The 6,158-nt window shown below is 38.9% G+C and overlaps 1 long non-coding RNA gene across 1 annotated transcript; it reads left to right on the forward strand.

The window, feature by feature from the left end:
• The first annotated feature begins 2,825 nt into the window (after nt 1-2,825).
• Nucleotides 2,826-6,095, forward strand: LOC116256189 (uncharacterized). The gene is made up of 3 exons (XR_004173073.2): nt 2,826-3,050; nt 3,144-3,241; nt 5,844-6,095. It is a non-coding gene; the product is annotated as an uncharacterized LOC116256189 (long non-coding RNA).
• The last annotated feature ends 63 nt before the right edge of the window (nt 6,096-6,158 follow it).

A 6,158-nucleotide genomic window follows, 5' to 3' on the forward strand; every position in this document is an offset into this window, starting at 1 on the left:
ATTCAAACCTCACCGTTTGTGTACTATTTTTTCCCTAAACGGCCTCCTCGCCTCACGGGTACTTCTTTTTCACAATAGCCTTTTGGTCTTAAAGGATTTACATAGTGGCTCGTCCAGAGAATCAAGAACTCAAAAACACGGGAATCAGATCATGACAAAACATGTTACAGTAGGTTCTTCCTTATAAAGCATGGTTCCTACGCATAGATCCTGGCTAGGGCCAGAACTTCCAACATAAAACACAAAGATTCATAACAACAGATTATGCAGGCGTATGTAAAGATACATGCTTCCGGGGAAGAGACTTTCCCGTTCGGCTTATAAGCGAAATACGAAAGAAAACTTTAAACACAGATAAAAACTTTCATTAAAGACGGAACATACTTACAATACCAAGAGCGTACTAGGCTCTGATACCTTCTTCTTCTTCTTCTTCCTGTTTTTACTTCCTTCTTCTCTGCTGCCGTTGATTTCTTGTACATCAACAGCTGCAGCCCGTTGCTGCTCTTCCTCTTTCTCCCTCACGCGTTGCCTGCCTCTCTCAACAATCTCTCTTCCCATCTTTTACTTTCGTCGTCTTCAATGTAATTAATTCCTTCATTTGTTTGTACACGTTGTTTTCTTTCTGTCCTCCTATTAGGCTGCATGTTAACCCTTCCCCCTCACTAATGAATTTATTTTCTACTTTACTTTTCAATCATGTCCTTTTTCCTTATAGATATATACATAGGTTTTAGATATTCTAACTGGCCACTAAAGATTTTAGTGACAATTTGTTTTGAATGTTAGTAAAAGTAGTGTTGCTGATACTTTTATTGATGTTTTGACACTACATCAGTAATTTTTACTGACGTGAAACAAGAATGTTCATGAAAATTGATACTTTTATTGATGTTTTGACACTACATCAGTATTTTTTACCGACGCGAAACAATAATGTTCATGAAAATCGATTTTGACAGAGGTCGCAACTGAAGCTGTAACCGTTTTACTGATAAGAATTTCATCAGGAAAAATGTTTTCCACTGGCACAGGAAAACTCACTAAAAGTGACAAACCCATACCAGTAAAAAGTTGCACCGTATGCGTCCCTTGTTTATTGAATAAAAGAACTCGCATAACCTTTATTTAAGTTTTCCACAAAAATGTTACTAAAAGACAAAGGAAAATGAGATCTTTACTTACCTGGATCCATGATCGTCAGTAATGAATGACCTATACCACGGTAGTCAACATTTCTGGACCTATACCGGTGAATGTTCTCACGCCATAGGCATGGATCATTGTTTGTCAGTATAGATATGCATCTTTACTGTCGTTCCAAGGAAAAATGTCAGTAATGATTGACCTACATGACGCAAAGTGTTTGTACTCCATGAACCTATGCCGACGAATGTCCTCACCACTATATGGTTTTTACAAGAATGAACTTTCAATGACGCGGGTTCGTACTCGTCTATTATGTACACATATTTGCTGATGCTTTATGGGCCCGACAATAGTGGTTAGCCTGTACGGTAGTTTTACAACATGGACCTATACAGAATCACAGATGAATATTCTCACCGCTGCAAGTTTCTTCGAAACAAAAAAAAGAGACGATGAACATTCAGTGACAGATCGTTGCCTGTCAGTATAGTACATATCTTTGAACATTATCACGACTATAGGCTTATTTCTTGTGCCCTTCCCAAAGACAAGCAGTTTTACTGACGCGGATCCACTGCCGGTCATTAATGTCTTTATTTTACTAACATTCAGAAGAATACATTAGTACAAATGTTTTTTACTGACACATGTTTTCCCATGCGTCAGTAAATACCTGATCACCTAGCATCAAATTCATGACCCCTTTGAACTCAGTCACCCCATTCAACATGCCAGGGTACTATCCAAGGAGGACCACCGTGCATGAACCAATATGGACTTAAAAGGGTTTGGTCTTTAGATACTATTGAGTATCTAACCCTCAATAACGTTGAAATCTGGTCCCGGACAGTCTCAATCAGAGTACAACCTCCTCCCTAGGTCAGATCCAGATGTGAACACCAATGGGGTTCAATTGAGCCACAAGGGTAGGGTTGATGTATATTGCAGCTAATTTCAAAACTCTTTTAACTGATTTAGGTGTGTCGACAACCTAGGTGCCATGTTTAGATTCACATCTATTGCCAGTGGTGGAGGCAAATTTTTTTTTTTTTCTTTTTTTTGCTGAGGGGCACTCGAGTTTGAGACCTGGATCTTTTTGGGGGCACCAATATAATTTTTGATTTTTGATAGGCGAGTGGACGCAGTGGCCCACGCCAGCCCATATCGTAGCTCTGCTATTGTCTACTACTGATCTAGGTTCAGATCCAAGGGCCAAGCTAGGATTTCATCTTTAGTGGGGCCCAAATAATTCGGCAAACACTAAATAAAATTTTGAATTTTTTTAACAGGGGCCACCCTCTATTCTTACAAAAGTTTTACAGGGGCTGGAACAAATTTTTTTTAAATTAATAGATAAATTTGAAAATTTCAAAACTTGAGAAGGGGGCGGGGCCATGGCCCCTGTCGACCCCACTACGCTCCGCCCTGTCCAGATCTAACTAGATCAACACATCTATACCTAATGTTTTTTTCTTTTCGTTTTTTAACCAAGAAGGCAAGTTGGACGGGGGCAGAGTCAGAATTTTTCTCTTGAGATGGCCAAATAATATAGGGACTGACTGCCATAGAGGCTGACAATGTTTTTCAAAAGTTTATAGGAACCAAAACAAAATTTTTAAGAACATTTGACAGGTAAAATCTCATTTTTCACAAAATCTTGTTGGGGAATGCATGCCCCCCTGAGTGGGACAAGCGTGCTAGCCATGTCAAAATCACATATAACAATAAGGCCAAGCTCAATTGATTTCTTGGCATTTGCATACTGCCCAGAGCCAATAGAAGATCTATGTATACCACTGTCTACGTGAGTTGAGTTTCAATATTGGAGATTTTCTCTACAAGGTGAGAAGGGCAAGCTAAACCATGACCTGGGTTGGTTCTTTCGACGATCTAAACTGAAGGTAACAACCTGCATCTCAATTCGTTTTACCTTTGTAGTACTATGAAATTTGTGATGTTTCTTATTTGACCCGTGATCCATCACGGGGGAATAGGTACTCAAAACTTTTGAAGCGAGGAGAAGAGAACAGGATGCTTCGAGAAGTTGAACCCTTGCAAAACCCTAATCCAGATGACATGAGGGACCATCCTGGTAAGCTCCCAACTACTCTTTCTTGGGCATAGAGGGTCTCTGTTGATCTGAAAGTCGTTGAAATAGAGCACCTTCCGCTCAAGGTGGAATCGATTAATGGGAAACCATGCATTTTTGTCCCGTTCAATCGATCTTGAAATCCTGAAAAAGGCCTACCTGTCGTTTGCCATTTTCTGCTCCTTTGAGACTCGAGAAAAAAAGTATCAAGTATAGTTAAATAATAAATGGCTTGAAGGAGTGATGAAAAGAAGGTAGGAACCCTAGATTTTCTCTTCTAGAGAATGGCTTGTTTTTCATTTACGTAGATGATGAGGAAGAAACGAATGCTATTTTGCACAAAGGAGCCAAAGGTTAGGCGGTGGGATTCTGGTTAGGAAGGCGATGGGTTCCAAGTGATTCTTTACGTACGGATGATGGATTTCTTATCCCTCTTTGGGTGAGGGTTCCAAATTTGCCTCCACTCCTTTAGAACCGGCATATTTTCGAACACCTGTGTATGAGGTTTGCTTGTCAGCTCAGAGTGTTTTGGATCCCAAATAGTGGCGTCAACCAATCAAGAAAGCCTTACATCTTTTTTGTACCGAAGCAATGGGTTATCGCAGTTTTGATAAAAATGTTTTGTCCTTTTTGGAATTGAATTGTGACTTTGCGTTGAAGCCCTAAGTTTGTTGTATCTTGTTGACAAGGTAGATTCAGCAGCAGTTCGGGACTATCTTCCCGCACTCAGTTATCTCGGTGTTAGCCTGTTGAAGTGGTATTTTGTAATCTCTTTGCATATCGATTCCTTTTTTTTTTTTTTTGGGTAATATTGAAGCCCTCTCCCCAGCAATTTGCATGGGAAGAGGAAATATGTACTTAAGGATTAGGGATCAGAAGCGAAAATGCAAATAAGATACCCCTTATTTTCTAAGGTTTAAATTTTTGGGGGCCATTTTTGTTTTTTTGATGGAAGTAAGCGCTGTTTACATAATATAAATTTGTAATTGTTATGAGAAGACACTTTCTATGTTATGATGTTACTCTCACATTTCATCATAGAGGCATTTTGATGATTTTGCAGGAAGAAAAAATTTCTACACCATATCTTACTATATAAGGGAGGGATCTTCCAGTTAACTAACAGGGGTCCTTTTTCATTTCCAATCCATAAGATTTGATCAATTTGAATAATATAACCTGCTCCTATTGCTATAAGAAGTAATTTAAAATATTAAGTGAGCAAATTTTTTCACAAAGAATTTATTTAATGAAGGCATGTTTTGGCGCTATTTTTCAAATGGGGTTTATTAAGGAAAAAAGAAGTTATATTGAAAACCAAGTGTCTTTAGTTTGTTTAAGAATTTGGTTTCCAAAAAAAAAAAATTTACAAAGACTCTCTCGAACAACAACAAAAAAGCGTCATCAACTTTTCAATCAATCGTTTTTAACAGAAAATGTTAAAATAATAAGTAATGACAATTTAACCCCTTAAAAACCAAAAAGTATATTTAAAAAATATAAAACGCCCTCACCACCGCTGTCGGTCCGCAGGCACTGAGGATGGGTGGGGCGACCGTGATTTTTCTTCGACCCTTTTGCATCAAACCCCACACCACCTTGTGTAAATGCTTCCAAACGATCTCACGAAGACATCAAACCAAGATTATAGAAAAGAAAAGCCAACGATATTTCCGTATTCCTCCTACCCCCGCAGCACCACCAAGAACAAGAACGCGTTATAAGAGAGATGGTCAATATTCCGACAGAAGACAAGATAATCGCTTCCTCTGTCTTTGACTCTTCTCCATGATAATAGTCTTCTTCTTCTTCTCCTTCTCCCGCACATGTTGCTGCCCCACCCCCACAGTATATATGAGAAGAGCTGCAGCTTTAATGGTCTACCTCCCACCCTTTTTCTCTCCTTTATTCCCCCTCTCCGTCCACCCTTGGCGTCGCACCTCGTTGGATGGCAAGGGGCATCGGCCAGGCTGACCTCGCTTGTTGGATAGCGAGAGTCCCGTCGACGCTTGCTGCCTAGCAAGCGAGGGTCGACATCGGCGTTCACCGTCACCCCGGGTGATCTGAGTAGAAAGTCCCTAGCTCTTTCGGATGTAGCAGCTAACAAAGTCACTGCAAAAAACTTCTGAAAAGTGCATATGTTTCCTAGCCGTGAAACACACCTTGGTTTCGTCCAGTTCAAGTAGTCTTATGAAAGAAGACATCAGCCAAATGTGAATATAATACACTGCATGTAGGATATGAAAATCCAATTATGTATTCAAATATTAAGCCCTTAAACGCCTCTCATTTATAATTTTGATTTGTGTTATTAGAACTAAAAACTATTTATCCATTAATTCATGCATGCAAAATATTAGAAGGTGATAAAAAATAACTAATCTCTTTATTGCTTGCGTGGGTGCCTGCAGATGCTTACCAGAACTAAAAACTATTTATGCATGAATTCTTGCATGCAAATTATTAGAAGGTGATAAAAGATAGATATCCCTGTATTGTTCCTCCATAAACGTTAAATTTGTCTTTTTTGTTATTTGTATATCATGATTTTTTGGCAGTTGTACATGCATCTCTCCGTTATTAAAAAACTTTACTGCTTTTCCAGATCAAGGGTCAGACTACTGTGTGAAGTTCGTAGTTCTCGCCATGTATATACAGGTTTTCAGGTATCAAAGAATGGATGAAAATAATGCAACTGACGGCACAACGATGCCACCTAATATGCTATCGCTAGCTTAAGATATAGTTTTGCTCTTTTGAATGTATAAAGCTGTGTTTGCTTTGATTTATTACTTGAAAAGAGATGTAAATTCGGATTATATTATTTCAATAAAGTGAGGTATGGTTTGACCAGCTATGACGAGCCTAAGTTTTGCTTCCACTATAAATAAAAATGTGTTCAAAGATTTTAGGGTCGTTA

The sequence above is a fragment of the Nymphaea colorata genome, chromosome 6 (assembly GCF_008831285.2).
Source record: "Nymphaea colorata isolate Beijing-Zhang1983 chromosome 6, ASM883128v2, whole genome shotgun sequence".
NCBI classification, from domain to species: domain Eukaryota; kingdom Viridiplantae; phylum Streptophyta; class Magnoliopsida; order Nymphaeales; family Nymphaeaceae; genus Nymphaea; species Nymphaea colorata.